This window comes from Mirounga angustirostris, unplaced genomic scaffold (genome assembly GCF_029215605.1).
Source record: "Mirounga angustirostris isolate CCGP_5_RB_7025 unplaced genomic scaffold, mMirAng1.0.hap1 SCAF_4, whole genome shotgun sequence".
NCBI lineage: Eukaryota > Metazoa > Chordata > Mammalia > Carnivora > Phocidae > Mirounga > Mirounga angustirostris.
The window spans coordinates 131,359,527-131,382,764 of record NW_026991712.1 but is presented as its reverse complement, the minus strand read 5'-3'; the positions used below and the strand labels follow the sequence as shown (position 1 = coordinate 131,382,764).

The following is a 23,238-nucleotide window of genomic DNA, read 5'->3' as shown; positions in this document are numbered from 1 at the left end:
TTCCCACCCTGTTTTTACTTTGTATTGCACATATTAGATCTGTGGTTTTTCAACATGTATGTTAATTTCAATAATTTGTTATTTATGGATAGAAAGCTATTTTCATAATGAAGATATAGTAAGTAAAAATATAGGCATTATCTTAGGGAATATAAAAATAAATAGAAATACAATGTATAAATTAGGTATTCTATCCTGTTGCATACATTATTTAGTTTTTTGGATTTAGTTTTGACTTATCGAGTAGGAGCCAATGGTATTTACACAAATTTGGTAATTGTATGGAGCAGCATACATGTTTCTTAGGCTTCACTGTATACTGAATGTGAGTAGTATGACGTTGGGCTGGTTATTTAATTCGCTAAGCTTTAGTTTTCTTTGTACAATGCATGCCTGCCTATCTTACTAAGTTGTTGTGAGGATTAAGTAAGGTAACCCATGAAAAGCAGGTAGCACAGTGTCTGGCATGTAGCTGGAGCTAAGAATATTAGCTATTATAATTATAATTATTGAATTTATTTTGGATTCTCATTCTGGGTTTTATAGAAATTAACTATGTGGCTTTGTTTTTTCTCTCTTCTCAAAGCTTAGCAGAAAATGAACTTAATATCATGAGAAAAAATGATTCATTAATGTAATTATACTAACGTGCATAAAGTACTCTTATTAAGTCAATTTGTCTCAAAGTTTAATAAGTATTAGGCACAATGTTAGAAACAGAATGGTATGAAAAAACGAGTAAGATCCAACATAGGTGCACAAAGATGTTAGATTTTAATGGTAACTGACAGATGAAGAATATCCATGACGGGGCGCCTGGGTAGCTCAGTTGGTTAAGCAGCTGCCTTCGGCTCAGGTCATGATCCTGGGGTCCTGGGATCGAGCCCCGCATCGGGCTCCCTGCTCGGCAGAGAGTTTGCTTCTCCCTCTGACCCTCCCCCCTCTCATGTGCTCTCTCTCATTCTCTCTCTCACAAATAAATAAATAAAATCTTTAAAAAAAAAAAGAACATCCATGACAAACAAGTAATGATAAATATAAAAAAAAAAAACAACCCTCATTTTCTTTTGTAATTCAAATTATGGAAGTTCTCATAGTCTGCAGTTGTGGAAACCTTTTGTTCCACAAAACCCCTTTATTGATATGACCAAGAGAATTACTGATTTTGCAAAAGAGCTTCTGAGAACCATGCAAAGAACTGCAGAGAATTGCAAGGATTCTTGTCCAATTTCCCAAAATGTTTGTGGCAGGAATTTACAAATACATCCCTGTGTTTCCTACAAGAGATACGTAACAAGAAGGTGAATCAGTCTTTCCTGACCATCTACCATGTGCTAGGTTGTTTTCATTCTGGTGATGATCAAGTCTTCACAGTAATCCACTGTAATTCTGTGAAAAGAAATTATTTTACACAAGAAAAAATGGAATTCAGAGATGTCAGGATGAGGCCACAGAGTGGCTAAGTAGCAGAGTGAAATTGTAAATTCATTTGTTTTATTCCATATCCCATGGTCTATTCATTAATACAAGACAGCCTATTTCATTTCTCCATTTTCATTCTCCAACTTGAGCATTACTGAAATAGACCTAATTCTTCACAATTTTTCAGTGTTTATATATGGTTAGAATATTGATGGCCCTGAGTCTTATTATTTTTTTTATCTACCTCTTTGACTTACTTTTAAAGATTTTATTTATTTATTTGACAGACAGAGAGAGAGAGAGAGCATGCACACACAAGCAGGGGGAACTGCACAGGGAGAGGGAGAAGTAGACTCCCGTGCTGAGCAGGGAGCCCGACATGGGGCTTGTGCCCAGGACCCTGGGAAAATGACCTGAGCCAAAGGCAGATGCTCATCCCACTGAGCCACCCAGGTGCCCCTCACTTATTTTTTTCTAATATAATTACTTGAAAATACAAAGTGATAATCAGAGTTCTATCTTCAGTATATCTTTATGATAGCTTATATCTTCATTACCTTTTCCATAATTCACTTCTTTTCCATAAAATATTCACTGTTCTGAAACTAATATAACATACTCACTATTTCTAATAGCCTAGTTTTTTTTCTTCTAAAGTCCCACCAAGTTTTCTAATTGTCAATTGGATCTGAGTTGACATATTATTTGTATGGCTTGGTTAATATTATGATACATTAATAATTATTGGGTTTCGCCCCCCCTCTATTGAAGCAAATGTCTAAGTTTATGCCCTTTGATTCAAAGGAATATGGATCTCAGTCACTAACATTAAGGGAGACAATTTTTCCTGACCAAAATATAACTTCCCCCACATTTCCAGCTACAAAGTTTAATAAATTCTGGGGCTCTAATATACAGCATGGTGACTGTAATTAACAGCACCATATTATATCCTTGAGAGTTGTCAAGAGATCTTAACTGTTATTGTCAGACACCCACAAAAAGTAATTACGTGAAGGAATGGAGATACTAACTAATTTCATCGTGGTAATCATTCAGCAATACATATGTGTATCAAATCATCATGTGGTAGACTTTAAACTTTACATATGTTATATGTCAATAATATCTCAATAGTGCTAAAAAATTTCTAATGTATTGTAATTGTAATCTATTTTTTTTTTTAGTGCTTTTTTTTTTTAGATTTTATTTATTTGACAGAGAGAGACACAGCGAGAGAGGGAACACAAGCAGGGGAAGTGGGAGAGGGAGAAGCAGGCCTCCTGCGGAGCAGGGAGCCCGATGCGGGGCTCGATCCCAGGACCCTGAGATCATGACCTGAGCCGAAGGCAGATGCTTAACGACTGAGCCACCCAGGCGCCCCTGTAATCTATTTTTTAAAGACACTGTTGTATTAAATAATTTAAAACTTGAACTAGGGTGGTGGCAAGAGGATGAAATAAAGAGTGTAGAAACAAAAGAAAGTAACAATAGCATATCATGAATATGGAATAACAAGGGCTCAACCATCTCAATTATACAATTTGGTCCTTCTTTTGAGCAATATGTAATCCTGTCATTTAAATGAGCAAAGGGAGCTGCAAAAAGAACACTATGCAGAAAACATTGGCTTTATAAGGTCTAATATGTAACTGGACAGAGATGATTAGTAAAAATTTTGAGGCCTACTTAGGTAATAATTCAGTAGGAATGGCCCACATACATGAAGTGACATACACAGATGAAGTGACATGCTGAGTAATGAAAAACAAAGAGATAAAAGGTAATAATTTCCCTAGACTGGAGAGAGGTGGGGAGAGAAGAAAAAGAGTAGTTTGTAGGTTACTAAAGAGAATGGATCTACTTCATCTTTTCAAGAATAAGAAAATGGCAGCATGCAATGCCCCAAGATATACATATATTTATTCTCAATTTGTTGTTAATTACACTGCTGGGACCTCTGCCTTTCATCCTCCACTCCCCTGCTTCCTCTGTTCTTCACTGGAAAAAGCCCTCCAACTAGGGGTGGGGTGGTTTATTGGAAAAGATGTAAAGATTTTAGATTTCAGCTTTTGGGAATACTTCTAGTCAGTATGGGTACTATATCTGTACTCCTGTTTCTTTTTTTAAGACTTATATGATGTCCCCAGTGAAAACCATCATCCTTTTCCTACCTTCTTCATTAACTACCATCCTTGGCAAAGGCACAGCTTATAATCCTTTCAGCTCCCCTCTTAAATAGGTTCTTGGTATGAAATTTGAGTTTTCTACAAAACTCCTGTTCCCCTACTTTTCCTACTGTTGCCTTCCTTTATTTTCCCTTTTCCTCAAGTTCCTTCTCTTAGCATCACCTCCATGGCTATCTACCAACATTTTCTCAAATATATCCTTTTTTTTTGGCAAGATGCCATTTCAGGCAATAACTCAGAATAAGTCTCTGACCTAGTTCACTTAGTTTTGGATTTTAATGTATTTATTCCTCAGCAACCTAGGACGTCAATATTGCATACTCAGCCTTGCCATATGATGTATCTAGGAAGATGGGATCCAAGAAGGCATAAAGTCAAGAGTGCCAACCTGGCACAGAAAGGAGCAAAGAGCCACTAGACCCAAGGGTTTCATGATGACCAGGATTATGGACTTATTATTACTAGCAAACTGTGTGGACCAATGGCCTAAATCATGGTGCTACATAAGACTCTGAAACTGTTACTCAGTGAGGGAGTAGCAGAAGGCCAAAAAACAAAACAAAACAAACAAACAAAAAAACAACTGGGTTTACAGCTAACTCAAATGAATTTTGTCTCAAAATCAGAAATTGAAATAAATTTAAAAAAATAAACAAAGGTTAATTATTGCACATCCGAGTTGATGGAGTAGGATTTATAGCTGCTATTCTTGGTGATTGGAGTTGGGAGTGGGAGTAGGCTGTTATAGGAAATGTATGTGTATGTGTGTGCGTGTGTGTATGTGTGTGTGTGTTTAGAAAAGGAAGAGTATGAAAAGCAACATTAAAGAAAAGGAAATTAGAAGGTAAATGGAAAAGTAGGTAAAAGCATGGGGAAAGCGTGGTAAAGGATTAGTAAAGTTGAGGAATTGTACCTACATTAGTAAATTTTGGAATTACTCTTTCTTAAAAGATTCAGACTGTGATCTTTCTCTCCTTAATCCTGGATTTTCTATAGTATTTGTCCTCTCAAAGTTAGGTGGCTTTCATTTTCCACAAATGCCATCAGGCTGTCAGTTTCTCAGTAAAACCTAGCACAATACTAAAAGACTAAATTTAACTCCTGTGTATGAAAGCACCACACAGACTGCTTTATCAATCAAGGCACTGCCACTGTTATGTTATGCTTTTACTTTTACCATATAGCGCATTGAGCCATAGCCTCTATTTTTCTATATAAAAACATTTGTGTAATGTTATGTTATCATTTACAAATCATAAAACAATTTAAGTAGTAATTTTATACTTGAAGGTTTCAAAATTGATCAACTTATTGAATGTGATGATTAATTTTATGTGTCAGTTTGGCTGGACACAGTATCCAGATATTTGGTTAAACATTATTCTAGAATTTTCTGTGAAGGTATTTTTTAGATGAGACTAACATTTAAACCAGCTGACTTTCAGTAAAACATTACCCTCCATAATGTGGGTGGGCTTCATCCAATAACTTGAAGGCCTTAAGAGAACAAAAACCAAGAAGGAATTCTGCCACCAAACTGCTTTTGGACTCAAACTGCAACTCTTCCCTGGGCCTGCCCTGGAGATGTGAGTCTTGCCAAGCCTTCACAATCATGTGAGCCAATTCCTTAAAATAAATCTCTGTCTTTCTCTTTCTCTCTCTCTCTCTCTCTCTCATTTTTTAAACAAGAAAAAATTACTTATTTGCAATACGGTCCAGTCCTTATCAGTTAATTACAGCATAAGGGTAATAAAGAGTCATTTATGCCATAGCGGGTTCCATGCCTCCCAAGACAGCAAGCCTTTCTCCCTCAGAGACCTATGCCTAGAACGAAACTGAACACACAAAAAGGCGAGCCCAGGATGAAGTTCAGCCCAGACTTCATCAGGTTTCACCCTTCCTCCACAGCCTTCAAGCTCCCTAACCATAGCCTCCTACCCTTTCACCCCCAATTAGCAACAGAAGATACATATATATATGAAAACTATAGATATACAGAGATAGACAGATCTATATATCTCCTATTGGATCTAATTCTATCCATTACCCTGATTAAGACACTGAACATTAAAATCACTACTTGAAATGATTACATAAGCAAAAATAGATTCTTCTTTGGGACAAAGAAATTCACTCCTTTGTAGTATTTCAAATTGTGAGAAAGTTTTCAAGACCCGGCTTTTTTGTTTTTAGAGAGAGAAAACAAGAAAGGTTTGAAAACAAACTTTATTCTATTTATTCTATTTCCCATCTTCCATGGGTACAGAAGCACATATTCCTTTCGAGCAAAGTGATCACATGGGGCAGTAACATTTTTAGTTCATTGTATTTGCAGTTTATTAGGAAAGAGAAGTCGATGGGCTTATGAAAAATTTCAGTCTTTGACCAAGTTCAGTCTTATAAAAAGATATAGTGTCATATACGTCACTGTTGGTTTGGGTGCCAAAATGGGATCAGCACAATCTTGAAAAAGCTGGCTTTTCAAACATGGAAAATATCAGTGAAAGGCAACGAAGTCCTTGAGAAGCCATGGACAATGTATTGAATTGGGCCTTTTATATTTTTATATGATTTTTCCATTGAGCATGTAAAATAATGTCACATTGCTCTGGATTAAGATGAATATTTCCCTGAAAAGGATGGGAATTCCCATCATAAATCATAGGTCAAAGGTGAGACAGAGAAACATCCTAAATAGAGCCAGGAAAATGTGGCTGATATTGTTTCATAGTGATATCTAATAGCAAGTTTTAAGTTTATTCATATTATAGCTCTCTTCTATTCCTCCAATTGTATGGGAAGTTTTGTTCAACGTTTCAGTCTGACCTCGACAGTGTAGGTCTGTAATCTTGTTAAGGCCAATGGGACATGAGCACCAGTGACTCAGGGGATAGTACTTGTTCCAGAAAATCTGGTACCAGCAAGCTTCTGGACACAGCAGACATGAGCAGATTTCAGCCTTACAAAAGAGGCTAACCACATGGATCTCAAATGGAAGTAACACCTGGAAAGTGCATATGTAGGAAGTAGGGAGGGTGGTGGTTTTGACTTAGCTGGAGAGGGCCCTAAACATTTACTGAGTGTGCCAAAGATGGAAACACTCCTGCCATATGCGGAAAGTACCCCAGATGGCAATACACAGACTAACCTGAAATCAAGTCTGAGCAACCTACTAAAGGGCAGGAAACTTCAGATTGGGAGTGTGAGTATTGAGGCACAGGTCTTACCTCTTGTCTCTTCTGCCATGCCATCCTGATGATGGGATAGGGACAAAGAAGTTCTCATAACACACAGGTAGACCCATGAAATCAATAGAGCAATTTGAAATTCAACCAATGATAGGACTTAAGAACATCTGAGTTACATTTAAACTGTAGATGCTTCCATGTATACCCTAAATTTAAAATTAAGTAAAAGTCGATCAGCCTACTTAAAACATAAGAAACATACTAGGTCTGCAAGGAAACAATCCTGGACAGAATTATAATATGGCTCTCTGTCTGGAAAGTTCAGTAGTAGAGGATAACAGAAATTTCCATTTTCAAAACAGATACAGAAAATAAAAGCCCCACTCTAGGGAGTGCAGTGGAAGAGGATGTTGGGGTAAGACTTATTTTTTGTATAAGAGCATTCTGTCCTTTTTGATTTTTTAACTTTTTCACATTAAAAGATACTTAGAAAAAAAGCAAAGCCATAGACTTTAAGTTAAAATGTATCTATCTATCCATCAAATCCCTTTGAAAAGTAACTATGATCTGTAAAGCAGCAAATGCATTAGAGACAGCATTTTAAGAGAACTGCTTTGCAAAGCATAGATCCCTTTGAATTGTGAATAATAACATCCAATTTGCAACCTCACTTTTAGCAATTTGGATTTCATTAAAGTCATATTCAGCCTTAATGATTTAACTAGATAATCATTAGCACATTGTTGTACATATAGAAAGTAATCAATAAATATCTATTGAATGAAAATAGAAGTGGTTTTAATTACAGTTATTTTAACTCCCACCTCATAAAAATAAAATATCCCGACATGATTTCCACCCTCTTGCCACACATACGTGTACAGACACACACACACATACACAAACATTTATCTGTTAGTGATGTCTATTAACAATAGAAAGTATACTTTAATTAATTTGCTTTAAGTAGACTATTTATACTGACTTTCAAATAACAGTTTAACACTTAAAAATACATTTTAATTACATGAATAGAGATTAACATTTAAATCTTCAAATGATTAGTCCGTGAAAATGTTTATATTATTTATTTCCACTTACTTCCTTTGAAACAATTTGCTAACACTAAAATATCCTCTGATATCCACATCCCTAGAAATTTTTAATAAAACTTTTTCACGATCTTGGTAACAAGGATATTAATTGAAACGTTTTAATGAGTGACATATTGAAATAGTTCACTCATAGCTTACTGTCATTTGCCCCTAAGAATGCATTTTATCCGAGCTTACTCCTGCTACTCTGAAAGCTCAAGCAAAAGCTTATACAGTTTTCTGTGGGCTTTGACTCAACAAACTAGTGACAGCATTGCAAACCGTGCTGAATTGAATCTATTTCTTCCCCCTATCCTCTTAGCTTCATCTCTACTTGGTGATCTTTACTAACAAATATCAAAATTCAGTGGAACAATGAAATCCTATTGTTTTCACATGCTAGAATGCACATTCCTGGAATATTTTATGTTGGTTTTTAAAGATGTGTCTAATTAATTGGTTTCTTTTATTTGACCTAGAGATGTTCTGCATGGCTCCGCGATCCCTTAAAAAAGGCTTAGTGGTTACTTTTGTTACTCTATTATTTATATTAGCAGCAAGCTGAATAGCTGTGAGTTACCTGTTTGAGAATACAGCTTTAACATAAATCAGAATTTAGCAACACTGACACTGATTCCTGTGCTTTGACCTGCCAGCATCCTAGGCACAAAGAAAACATCTACAAAGAGATTTCGAACCATGTTTCTCTGGGATGAAAAAAAAAAAAAACCAACAACAACAAAGGAAAATCCCATGGTGCCTAGACAGATTACCATTTCTACAGTAGGACAGTGGAATTTGGGACAGCTTATCCACTTACACATACTATGTCCCTAACAGTGCTAATATTTCAGGAACTCTCTTCTGTTCCCCAGTCCCTCAAAGCCTGAAATATATTCCCAATGGAAAAGAAATATCTCTTTTTGGTTTGTGGACAGAATGCTTCTGGGGGTGGACACCTGCTAGTTTAACATTCTTTATATAGGCCAGACTGTAAGCAGAGGGATGTTCACTTGCTTCAAGGTATTTTTGATTCTCAAATGCCACCTGCTCTAGAAACTGCAGCCAAATGTTATCTAAGAGAAGTGGCATAAAGTATGGCAAAGAAATCCTGTGACTACAGAGAACTATCTAAACACCTAAACACTGCAGCTACTTTAGAAATTCACCTGCATCAGTTGGCTGGAGAGGGGATGGAAGGAAGCCATGGAGCTCTGCTGAGAATTCTCTTCAGGCAACAAACTAGCTCCTATTTTACCAAAACTAGATGCAACTTTTGAGAGCATGGACTCACTCCTAGGGGTGCCCCGAGACTTGTGTCCCTACAGCACTAAGCTCAGTGACTTGTGCTTAACAGTGTATGGACTTAAGGAAAATAAGCATTGTCTTACTGGCCCTGGAAAAACATTACTTGTGGTCAAATTCTGACTCTGCCACTTCAAACTATAGTGGATCCAGATTAGTTTCCTCAGTCTTCCAATCTCCTTTTACACCATTTTGTACTGCAAAGAATATAGAATTAAAAACATTTCCCATATCCCCTTGCAGCTAAAACTCCAGCAGTGACTTAGGTTCTGCCAATCAGAATTAGGAAGTGTTAAGAGAGGTGGTGGACTATACTGTCTTCATTTTGATAGTGAGGATCAAGCAGGTATTTTGTGGCAGATGACAATAAATCTGGCAGTGGCAAGCGTGCTGTGTTCCTGAAGTCAATAGTCAGGACAGCTGTATTCTGCTTTCCCTATTTTCTAATTCTGGCATGGTAGCAATTCTAACAATGTTGCTCTTGATGTCTACTGGTAGCCCAGACTAGAGTCTGATGCTCCACCTCTTCTAGAAACTTTACCCGATTTCCTAAGTCAAATGCCTTTATTTTAAAAATTACTATACTTCTGGGGCACCTGGGTGGCTCAGTTGGTTAAGCAACTGCCTTCGGCTCAGGTCATGATCCTGGAGTCCCTGGATCGAGTCCCGCATCGGGCTCCCTGCTCAGCAGGGAGTCTGCTTCTCCCTCTGATCCTCCCCCTTTCATGCTCTCTGTCTCCCATTCTCTCTCTCTCAGATAAATAAATAAAAAATCTTTAAAAAAAATAAAAATAAAAAAAATTACTATACTTCTGTTACCTTAGCTGAACACTGCAGAAATATACATATTTGTTAAAATCATAATTTATATATCATATAAATATATATAAATTATATGTTTATTCTATGAATTATTACATATTGCAAGCTATATAAAATATATAAAATATATACACATTATAGATAACATATATATATTCTATTATATTTAATACACATATATTTCCATATTTCTATTTCTATGTTGGGAACTATTTCCAAGCAAATTTTAAGTAAATGTAGTTGAGATGATTAAATATTTTATTTCTTAGCAAGCTTTGTAAAATTTGAGCCAATGTAATATACAAAAAGGATCTTGAGTTTTCCTGGATTACGGTGAAACATTTTAGTTCAGAGTTTATATCCTGCGATCTAACTGATTTTTATTATAGCTAATTTATTTGGATCTTCAAACAGTCTTAAGGTAAAAAAATATCAAGGACTGGGACACCTGGGTGGCTCAGTCAGTTAAGCATCTGACTCGATTTCGGCTCAGGTCTTGATCTCAGGATCGTCAGATCGAGCCTCACATTGGTCCCGTAATGGTGTGGAACCCACTTAGGATTCTCTCTCTCCCTCTGCCCCTCCCCTGCTCATGCTCTCTCTCTCTCTCTCTCTCAAAAAATAAATGAAAAATAATTTAAAAAATCAAGGGTTGTTTTATTTTTGTCTGATTGTCTTATCTGTCAGGTTTAATACTTCAGATATGACACTGACCTTTCTGTCAGGACTACTGTGTTGGGCATTAAGATAGACATTTGCAACTCACTCAACTGGTGAGTAAAATTAATATATGAATTAACAGATTATTAAATGGATAATTAATTGATTACAATTTATTTTATTATAGAATATAATATGTTACAGTCGCCTAACAGTAAGCAATAAACTATAAAGCAGTGTAGTAAGTGCAATTATAAGTGTTTGAACTAAGTGCTTTAGTAGTAAGATAAGGGAGATTTCCTTTTCTCTAAAACTGGTTTGTGGAAGTCTTTATTAGAGGGAGTAGCAATTGGGTCTTGAAGGATGATTAGGGGTTTGACACATGGAGAAGGAAGCTACGAGTATAAATGTCAATTTAAATAAAGAGAATGACATTGTATATTGTAACTTCACAGTGCAATGAATAAGAAACAAACAGAAATAAGCAAATATCAAGTAAATTTAATGCTCTCAGTAAGTCCTAGTTACTTTGAAATGAAAATCATAAATATAAAAATCATCATTTCTTGTTCTGGTAAGAATAAGACTGATCTAAATGTGTTAAATAGGTGGAAATAACAAGACTTATGCAAATTATACTTAGATTAAAATTTATGAATATCTTCCACTTCCCCCAAAATGTAAGATGTATGGAAATACTATAAGACTTGAATGCCTTAGTATTAAATAAAAAGGGGGGCACAGTGATGAGGATAAAAAAGCACCTTGAAGTAGAAGAAAATCATGTTTATGTGATACAAAAACTGCTCAGGTTATCATACTGAAATAAATAGGTCAAAAGCTAATATTTGCATTGTTGTGAATATCTAAATATCTCAAGTGGTTCTCAACAGGGGATGATTTTATCCTCCCAGTCCCCCCATATGTAACATTTTGCAATGTTTGGAGATATTTCTGGTTGTCAAAACTGGCAAAGAATTGGTCTTGGCATGTAATAAGGAGAGGACCTGGACACTACTAAATATCTTATAATACATAGCACAGCCTCTCCCAAAAATTGACTTTTGGGGTATCCACCCAAAATGTCAATAGAACCAAAGTTGAGAAACCCTGGAATATCTTCAAAGAGGACTTTTCATAGTGAATATGTAGACACATGTCTCCATTGGTCATCTTCTAAAATGGCTGGATATGCTAAAGAAGAATAGCTTCATTTGACTGGGTCTTATGGAGACCAGTTTATTATTTAAAATAAACTGTGTATAAATGATTAATTAAGAAGAATAATTCAAATGAATATAAAATCTTGAACCATAACCTGAAAAGATGAGAACCTTTTGGGTTATACATAATTTTAATGAAATAGGACTTTAGGTTATCTCACAGGTAATTTATTTCCTAAGTAGTATTGATGACAAACACAGAGACTAGGTTGGTGACCTTTAGAGAAATATAAGACTTTGAAAATATTGTGACTGTATAGTATATCTGGAAGTTGCTAATAAGAGTAGATCTTAGTTCTCACCACTATGTGAGGTGATGGATATTAACTAAACTTATTATGGTAATCGTTTTATTATATATAATATATATCAATAAATATATATATATCAAATCATTGTTGTACACTTAAACAATACAATGTTAAATATCACTTATATCTCAATAAAACTGGGGGGAAGCTATTACAAAAATAAAAAGCAAAAAAACATAGCTGACATGTTTAATGGTGAAATACTGAGTATCCTCTCTTTGAGGTGTCAATGCAATGCTGTAGAAGAAAATATGACTTTTTCAAGATATGAGACTAGAACTGTTGTGTGTGTGTGTGTGTATGTATATATATGTGTGTGTGTATGTGTATATCTATTTCTATATATATATATATATATATATATGAAAAATCCCACAAACTTGATTCTTACCTTATACCATACCCAAAAATTAATTAGAGATGGCTTATAAATATAAATGTCAAATTAAAATAATGAAACTTACAGACTAAACATAGAATACCTTTATGACCTGGGAGTAGGTAAATATCTCTTAAACATGGTACAAAAGACAATAACCATAAAGGAATACGAACATATTTGGACTTCACTGAAACTAAGAATCTTGTTTATTAAAAATATTAGGAGGGGCGCCTGGGTGACTCAGTTGTTAAGCGTCTGCCTTTGGCTCAGGTCATGATCCCAGGGCCCTGGGACCGAGCCCTGCATCGGGCTCCCTGCTCAGCGGGAAGCCTGCTTCTCCCTCTCCCAGTCCCCCTGCTTGTGTTCCCTCTCTCGATGTGTCTCTCTCTGTCAAAAAATAAATAAAAATCTTTATAAAAAAAATCAGGCAAATAAAGAGGCAGGTGATAGACTAAAGATAGTATTTTCATTATCTATATGTCTATCAAAGGGTATCTCTATTTATCCATTTATCTATCTATCAGGTTATATCCAGACTATATTAAAAATTCATACAAGTCAAATATAACAAAAAAAAATTTAAAGAATAGTCAGAAATCTTGAACAAGTACCACATAGAACAGGCCATCCAAATGGCTAATAAGCATATGAAAAGATGATCAACATCAGTATTTACCAGGGAAATACAAATTAAAACCACAAGATGCTATTACACATCCACCAGAAAGTCTGAATTTTAAAAGACTGAAAATAGAAAGTATTGAGAAAGATGTGAAGCCACTGAAACTCTCACACTATTGCTGATGGGGATGTAATCTTGGAAACTATTACGCAGTATCTACTAAAGGTAAATATCAACTTACTCTATGACTCTGCAATTCTACTTCAGGTATATGAATGAATTGAGTATATATGCCCAATAAAAGACATGTACAAGAATGTTGATAGCAGCTTTATTCAATAGGGTCAAAAACTAGAAACAATTCAGATGTCCACTCTCAGGAAAATAGATTACTAGTCTATTGTGTATAGTGGAATACAAAACAATCATTTAAAAAGAATAAACTACTGATACACACAACAACATGAATGAATCCCACAGATATTATGTTGAACAAAGGAAGACATCATAAACCTGTTTGATTTCATTTATATTGTATTCAAGAATAGGCAAACTGAACTGATGTCTATAGAAGTCAGAAGAGTGATTACCCTGCCTGGGTGGGTAAAGTGGCTAGAGAGAATTTTCTGAGGTGAGGGGAATATTTTATATTTCGATCTGGATGATGTATACTCTGATTCACATATATGTAAAAAGTCATTGAGCTGTATACTCAGATCTGTACACTTTCCTATCTCATATCTGTTTCACACAATTTAAAAGATGCTAAATTCAAAATAAAGAAGAAAAAAATATTGTGCATAAATATATTATGGTAAAAGAGAATACTTGAAAAAGAGAGTTAAACATGTTTTCTTTATATCCAAAAAGTATTTTGACTGCACTGCAAAAAAAGAAAAGGTCAATCTGCAAAATATATTTTATGGAAAGAGAATGATTTGCTAATGACGTTGAATCCTTTAGGAAAAATGTGTAAGTAATTCAAGAGTGTAACTGAAAAGATAGGAAAGAATAATACCATCTATCCAGTAAATAAACTCAGCAATTAAGGATGAAATTAGCTACCCAATATAAATATCCTATTTTTTTATATATCTATGCATAATTTAATACTTCTTAAGATGCTCATTTAACAAACCCTATTTTTAAAAAGATGAAATTAAGGTCTCTTAGAAATACATTCCATTTTTCCTTACCCTTGCAATCTGCAGTGAACTCTGTATCATTTTGAAGCTGTATGATTTAAAATATTTTTACTGTTCATTTTAACATACAATATTGTCATATAAAACTTTGTTTTAAAAAATGATCAGTAATGGAGGTAACTATACTTGATGAAACATAATTCACTGCAGAAGTACAGAACAAATTTTTTGCACATTTATGTATACCAAGATTTATTTAAACTTTAAATTCCTGGGTGTACAAAGAGGTGAGGTAATTTTTCTTTCACATTATAGTCATTTTTTTATATTTCTATTAGGTACTTTAATATAAACAACTTTCATTATGAAGCAGAACAGGATATACCACCCCAAAATATGCCTCTTTAGCATAAGGATTATTTTAGGCTGATTATTTTTAAGAAACAGCAGGCATAGGAAAAGCTCTGGAAATTGAGTAGAAGTTATCCTTTTTTTAAAAAAAATTTACATTTACAAGGGAAATCTCCATTTGTAAGAGTGTCTCCCTTTCTGTACCAAGAAGAGAAGGATCACTCTAAATCTCTAGAAACTCTTACCAAGAAGGCAATGACTTAAATCTTTATAACAACCTTCCTCTTGTTTACTGTGCTCTTTCTGGTAACCTCCCATAACAGCCCTCTTCCACCTCCCAACATCTTTTTTTATCTTTAGCTAGAGATATTATTTAAGGTGGTGCCTTAGGTCATTTGGAGATTACTCCGTTTTCTAGGGTCTCTCCCCATGTATACAGGAGGTATACACGTTATTAAACTTCCATTTTTCTCCTGTGAATCTGTCTTTTTATTATAGGGGGTCCCAGCCAAGAACATAGAGGAGTAGAGGGAAAATTATTATCCGTCCCTCGCAATTACATGCTGCTATAATTTATGTTAAATCAACTCTTTGTCTCCCTTATAATTGCATCTACTTAGGTTTGTGCTGGCATACCAAAATTTAATTATTATACTGTGATACACTTCTTATATTGGCATTTGCACACACACTTGCTTACACCCACATCCACACACACCTGAAATGGTTAAGGACACGTATCTCCAAAACCTACCACTATGGCATGTAGACTATTTTGAGCTAAAGACAATCAAGACCTTTGGGTCTCAAAAGAAATTTTGGCCCCTTCCTTTACTATCTAGAAGAATCTAAATTGGACGTATTACCCAGAATGAAAGTTTTTACCAGGGACAAATTTTATCTCAATGACCCATCTGTATGGCAGGGCAAACATCTAATTACCAAACATCTGCTCTTCCTATTGCCCTGTGAATTGCCCTCCACCCCTTTGAAACCCCTATCCCGTTCCTTGCTCAGGATGGCATATCTATCTCACTTCAACTTTCTGTCTTTGATTCTTTCCTGTGTGTGAGGTTTCCCTCAGTATGAAACTAAATTTGATTTTCTCCTGGTAATTTGTATCATGTCAATTTAATTCCTGGACCAGCTAGAAGAACCTTAGAAGGGTAGAGTAAAATTGTTACTCCCAGCACACCAAAAAGCAAAGGTCAATCTTTGGCTCAACTATCAAATATCTAAACTTCCTCTGCTATTCTTTTTTTTTTTTTTTTAAAGATTTTATTTATTTATTTGACAGAGAGAGACATAGTGAGAGCAGGAACACAAGCAGGGGGAGTGGGAGAGGGAGAAGCAGGCTTCCCGCGGAGCAGGGAGCTCGATGTGGGACTCAATCCCAGGACCCTGGGATCATGACCTGAGCCGAAGGCAGACGCTTAACGACTGAGCCACCCAGGTGCCCCCTCTGCTATTCTTTAAACTTGGAAATTAAAAAAAAAAAAAAAAAACTGCATAGGAATCTAAGCCCAAATTATTTTATTTATTTATTTTTAAATATTTTATTTATTTATCTGAGACAGAGAGAATGAGAGAGACAGAGCACATGAGAGGCGGGAGGGTCAGAGGGAGAAGCAGGCTCCCTGCTGAGCAGGGAGCCCGATGCGGGACTCGATTCCGGGACTCCAAGATCATGACCTGAGTCGAAGGCAGTCGCTTAACCAACTGAGCCACCCAGGCGCCCCTAAGCCCAAATTATTAAAAAGGCAATACTGTAAGTATAAGTATGCCATAGCACATTTAAGCTTCTACTTCAGCTAAGTACTAAAACTGTAATAAATATATCATATCCAAGCATCTAGAGTATCTTTATGTATGAGAAGATGGAGACTTTTTTAAAACTCTTTTAAACTCAACTTTTTTAAGGTGTTAGTAAACACTTCTCAAACAGCAGAAGTCTACATTAGGACGGTGAAATAAGCAAAAATGTAAAGGTAGATAAAGCAAAATATGTGGCAGGCAATGTAGGGTGGACTTTATTTTATCCTCCCCTTTCCTTTTGGGGGGAAAATGATAATTATCTAGATACTGTTCAAAATCCATCAAGATAGATAAATAGGAATAAGGAGAGTTCACCAATTACCTATAATCATTAAACAAATTACTACTTTAGCTTCTTTGGATGGGGCAATGCAGACGAATTTTAAGGTTCATATGCAAATAATGTTCTTGTATTTTTATGTAAATATTGTTTACCTGGATACCAAACTGGATATCAATTGTTTTCCTAAAAGGAGGTTTACTCTGAAGTATGCATAATTACTGTCTTTATGAAGAATTTGTAATTATCAATGATACCACTACAAGAACACACTTCCTATGCTTGTTCAAAAAAAAAAAAGAAAAACACCATAAAAAGCCTCCCTGTACTCAATAAACTCCTAACTGGATTTTGCTACAAATATCTCAGAACATGTTGTCTTCATCTATTTCCAGAAAACATTAAACCACGGCTCTCAACAAGCTGTTCTCATTTATACTACAATGCATTTGTAGTGTTGGCAAATGGGAAATCCCAGAGCGGATGAATAAACAGGAAGCTTCATCTAGTGTTAATAATCCCCTAGGACCCTATTTGTAAAGAAATGGCCTTTGCAAGAACATGCACAAATGTGCAGTTTCATACTTGGCAGAAAACCCGTGATTTTATTCCCAATTCATTTAGTAACTTTATGCTGTTTCAAATACAAAAACATATACAAACTTGTGACCTTGGGCATATTTATGAAGACTATATACATATGTGTGTATATGATTATATATCATTTTGTATGTAGAATAAATGTATCATATATATGATTCAACAGTGGTTCTTATGCAATGAACTCTTTAATTACAGAAAATATTACCATGACATGAAATGGAGTGAAACTAAGCTGGATAGATTGGTCCATTCCCACTGAAGCAACTTTTAAAGGACATTATAATTTAAAATACTGTAGTAAATATAGAACATATTTACAGTAGCAAATGGCAATAGCCCTTAACCAACTGGAGTAATTCTTCTCTGCAATCCCACAACCACCTTAACCCAAAGCAGGGAGGTATGGTAGTAACAGTGTTAACCTGTGATTACACTGAAACACATTATCTTCAAAATACAAAATAAAACAATTCTATATTCCATAATGACAACTTGTAGGTTCTAGACATATTCTGAATAGATCTAAATAACACAAGACATACTTTGAGAATACATAACATCTCTGGGAATACTCTTCACAAGATTTGTTATTTGTTGTACATGGTATGAAATAAGTTTCATGTCAGAAATTTATCTGGGAGCACTATTCAATCTCCATGTAAAGTTCTTGAAATTGATACCATTTCCTTAACTGGAATCATAGACCCTAAATTCTTCTGTTGTAATTGCTTCTATCTTTGGTTATTCATTTCCATGCATCTTCAGCTATAGTGAAAGAATGTTTTATTTTACAAGTTGCTTTTGGCCCCATATAAGCAAAAAAAAATTCATGAATAAAATCGTTGCTACAATGTTTAAGTTTATGTTATATAATCCTGAGGTTATGTTAGCATAATTCATGTAGGTGTATATAATAAGTAGAAAGGCAAAATTCCCCTAGAAGCATGTGAGCAGGCCCAGAAATGCTTTTTGCTTAATACCACATTATATAAATTGCTTTAAAAATGCTCTAGGATCATAACAATAATAAATTCTAACTATAGGTGGTCATTTCTGAGCGAAAAAAGGCAAATGTTTTGGCATGGATGAAGAATTCAACACTAAACAATACATTAAGTTTCTAAACTTTATGAAAAAAGGTTTTTAAGTATAAAGACCTTGTCACAGCTTTCAAGCAGTAGGAGAAATTCTGCAAAGGGGCATGATATAGGAAAAGAAACCATGACCCTTTTGTAAAATTCTCAGCCCAATAAATTATTCTTAAATATGAACAAATCATATCTAAAAAGAGATACATATCCTCTTATGTAATTGATTTAAAAGATGGAATTTTAAAAATTCTTTATTGTAATAACTGGATTTGAGGTTGTGAGCATTTGAACACCTGTAAAAGCAGAAGGGAAAGATAGATTTAGGTATTATCAGCACATGTAAAATTACAGAAGTGAAAAGCAAGCATTGGCCCAGGGGGATGATTCAGCCTCTGTTAATACTGGTGCTGCCTCAGCCACTTTAAGAAATAGATGTTCTTTTAAAGTTATGTATAAATCAACTTTTTTGAAACTAGACACTTATCATTTATAGAGTTCATATAATCTGAGATTAATGTTTGAGGAACTGGAAAGGGAATGAAAACATAATTTCTCCCTTACAACCGCAGAAGTGGTTGGCTTGCAAATCTTTTGCCTTGAGATTTGTTGATGAGTAACAGCAAGAAAGTAAGGGAAAAAAAAAAAAGTGTTTATAAGCCATCACCAAGGTGGTTTTTAATTCTCCCATAATCTCCAGGACACTTCCCACTCCTACACGAACGTATATTAAGTAAAAAAATATGCTTTCTACACTAAGTTCAGGTTCAGTGTAAGTTCTCTAGGTTACCTCCTCTTGCCAGAAAATGGGCATCCTCCCTTCCCTACTTGCCCCCACAGAATTCCAGGGAAACCCCTGAAGTACAGTTAGAGAGAATTGAAAAGAACAGTAGGCTTAAGCAAAACTTAAGCCTTTAAGATTGGCTTACAAATTTAAACTGGCTTATAAAAAACAATCAAAGCAAAGCAGAAAAACAACAACAACAAAACTTGAGCAATATGGAAGATAAATAAAATTAACTGGAAACCCAGCAATACATAGCTACATGTAAGTGGAAAGTAAAGACAAAATGGCTCACAGATTTGGGATTAATTTAACTGAAAGAAATCTGGTTGCCTATATGGATATACAAGATGACAGAAACCTAATTCTATTGTCCCAACTATGTAATGTTAATAACTGCCTTTAAGTATGCTAGTGATAGAAATGATAGGTGCTAGCTCATTCTTGGCACTGAATACTTTTCATGTGTAGAACTATATCAGATTTTGGGCGCCTGGGTGGCTCAGTTGGTTAAGCGACTGCCTTCGGCTCAGGTCATGATCCTGGAGTCCCGGGATCGAGTCCCGCATCGGGCTCCCTGCTCGGCAGGGAGTCTTGCTTCTCCCTCTGACCCTCCTCCCTCTCAGGCTCTCTGTCTCTCATTCTCTCTGTCTCAAATAAATAAATAATAATAATAATAATAATAAATCTTTAAAAAAAAGAACTATATCAGATTTTACAGAAAGTTACTAATAAGTGTATGAGATTTGATGCAGAATTAATCTTGAGCTAGTACTTTCACTAATAAAAATACTGGTACAAATAATTTGTATTGAAAATATAATATCATACAATACAAAATAAGTGGCAAACGCACTACAATTTTCTTATTGGGTAACATAGAAGTTAAATTTTAAAATGAATACTAATTTTTCCTTTGCCAAAATATTTATTAATAATGGTAAAATGTTTAAGACTTTAATATTAAAGTCAGCACTTAGTTCTTACATGTCACTGAATAGCAACTTCAGTAAACAACTGTTAGGTTAAAAGGAGTGACATCTGTATAAAAATGATATTGCTAACTGAACTCCTATGACCACGTGTCATTTAAATTTCATATTATATCTAAGAAAAACAAAGAAAAATAATGTGCAAGAAATGTAATAAGCCTTCATCCTTACAATGAACAACTGAATGTCCCAAATAAAGGGCCACATGAACACATAAGCAGGAGCATATGTATGTCAGTTAACTTCACTTTTTTAAGATGAAACCAATTTTCATTTTAAATTTTATTCAGTCTCTAAAATAGCAAGAATAGTAAGAAAAACACAATTTTCATAGCACTATTCTTACTGTATCATGCCAAGGAAGTGCTAAGGTATAAAGGATGATATAAAATGTAGCAAAATAAAATATTTAAATTTAGTCCATAAACTACATATGGAATTATATATATATATATATATAAAATTCCAGTACTAAGATGCAATGGCAATTTCAATATATTTTACGAAAACTGCAAGAAAATAGTATTACTACTATGAATATATGTAAAGCAGGTAGTGTATTAAATAGAACAAATATAGCAGCTCATGCTTGTGTTCAAAAGATATATGAAGTAATATAATAGGTTAGTGAGACATTGTTATTCTTTCACAGAATAAAAAAACTTTCACTGTTGGGGCTCCTGGGTCGCTCAGTCGGTTAAGCATCAAACTCGGTTTCAGCTCAGGTCATGATCTTAGGGTCAGGATAGTGAGATTGAGCCTCATTTCAGGCCTCTTGCTCAGTGGAGAATCTGTTTCTCTCCCTCTCCCTGTGCCCTTCTCCCTGCTTGCCCTCTCTGGCTCTCTCTCTAAAATAAGTAAATAAATATTAAAAAAAAAAAAACCTTTCACTGTTAGAAATAAGCCATTTAAAATTATTGAAAGTAATCAACATTGTTTTCACAGCACAACAAATTAAAAAGCAACACAGTTATGTGATAAGCCAATGGTCATACAACCAGTGACACAGTTGAGAACAGAGTTCGTTGTCCAGACCTTCAATCCAGAATTTTTATTACATTTTGGTGTTACTCAAAGGCAGCTTTCCCAACAATGAAATAATTCTAGTTTATGATAGTAAGAATACTAAATGCTAATGAAAACTACTAGGACTACTAGAGATAGTCTACTCTGTGATCTAATTCCCCCTTGAAAGCCATCAGAAAATGTAATTGTGTGTGTGTATTAGAGAGCGACAGAGAGGGAGAGGAAGAGGGGGAGGGAGAAATGGATGGATGGATTGGGAAAGCATTTTATGAGAAAAAGGCAGTAGTAGAAATGAGAGTCTTTTATTATTACTATCTCCATATTATTCCCAGATCTTTGCAAATTCCGGGAACATCTTTGTAAAAATCAAATTACAATTCTAAAGCTGGAGCTATAGAAATCTGAAACAATAATTATAATATTTTTAAATGTCCCATCTATATTAGATTTAACTAAATCTTAATGAATAAGTATTATTTTTTTTTATGCCTGATTAAGTCTTCACTACCAAAATGAGCTGCCAGAAAGAGTCTTGCCTGTGTTTAGCTTCAGTTACTTCCCTGGAGAACATAAATTTAACATTGTGGGCTGAAAGTCTTCTCCCTAGATTCACAATATCTAAAAGTTAAGGAAATGTCTTTATATGCAACTATATATTGACAACCCTGTATCATCCTTTCTGAAGTCTAAGAAAAAGTGGAACTAGATATTATTATCTCGAACTACTTGAAGGACAAAAACAAAACAAAAACAAACATCTAATAAATTCTCACTAGAAGGGTATTAGAGGAAGAAAGCAAATAGTTATGAGAACATATATTTCTATCAAACAAATAATAGAAATAATTACCTTAAAAAATAGTGGCCTTACCCACATTTAGCATAACCTTAAAGGACTATTTAATCTGACTTTAAAATTATCTGGATAAAAATTGTATCTTCCTTTGATGACCACACTAATTAAAGCATGAAAGATTTTTTTTTTTCATTTGCTACAGAATACAGATTGTTAAAAGCTCAAGGAATGTAACAATATAAGAAGCTAAGATTGTATTACATAATACAATCACATTGGATCATGACAAAACATTACATTAAGGGTTTGAATGGTGTTAAATTTTTAAAGAGTAATACATATTCAAAGAGAATAGGTGTGGAACGTTCAGCCAATTAAGACAGAGAGGGGGCGCCTGGGTGGCTCAGACGGTTAAGCGTCTGCCTTCGGCTCAGGTCATGATCCCAGGGTCCTGGGATCAAGTCCCGCATCGGGCTCCCTGCTCCTTGGGAGCCTGCTTCTCCCTCTGCTTCTCTCTCTCTCTGTCTCTCATGAATAAATAAATAAAATCAAAAAAAAAAAAAAGAGAGAGTACTGAAGTCTAGCAAGAAATCATAAAATCTGTACATCTGAAAAAAAATGAATTGCTGCCCCCTGGGTGTAAAGTACAACAAACAGAGGTGCCTCAAAATAGATATAACAGTAGTAATTTGAAATTGAAACAATAATAAACAGTATTCATAAGCTGTATGAAATGAGATTTTCAGAAATAAAAATATATATGGCAGTCATATAAAAGTGACCATTCATGCTAAATATAAAATAATTTTGGAAATTCTACATATGCTTAAATAAAATTGTTTTACAAAGGTGACAAACATTTTCTAGTAGTTTGTTCTGATTTTAGTATGTTCATTATTTTAAATGTTATTCTTAAATTTCTTGAATAAGGTTAAGAATTTTTGAAAGCAAATTTATATTGTTTGGTCAGTATACAATTTAGTCATTTGACCCAAACATGTTTACCTTTCTATATTTAATCATGCTAATGAAAAGACGCATCCTAGAGCAAAATAAAATAAAACTATATCTCATTAGTATTTAAGTTATAATATTCTTACTTGGTAATAGGTACAAAGCTTTGTTAATAATTTTTTATTT

General features: G+C 34.6%; 1 protein-coding gene across 1 annotated transcript in view; it reads right to left on the bottom strand.

Moving 5' to 3' along the window:
- The window catches only part of NEGR1 (neuronal growth regulator 1), an 862,215-nt gene that overhangs the window by 692,787 nt on the left and 146,190 nt on the right, over positions 1 to 23,238 (bottom strand). The gene's annotated exons all lie outside the window — the stretch shown is intronic.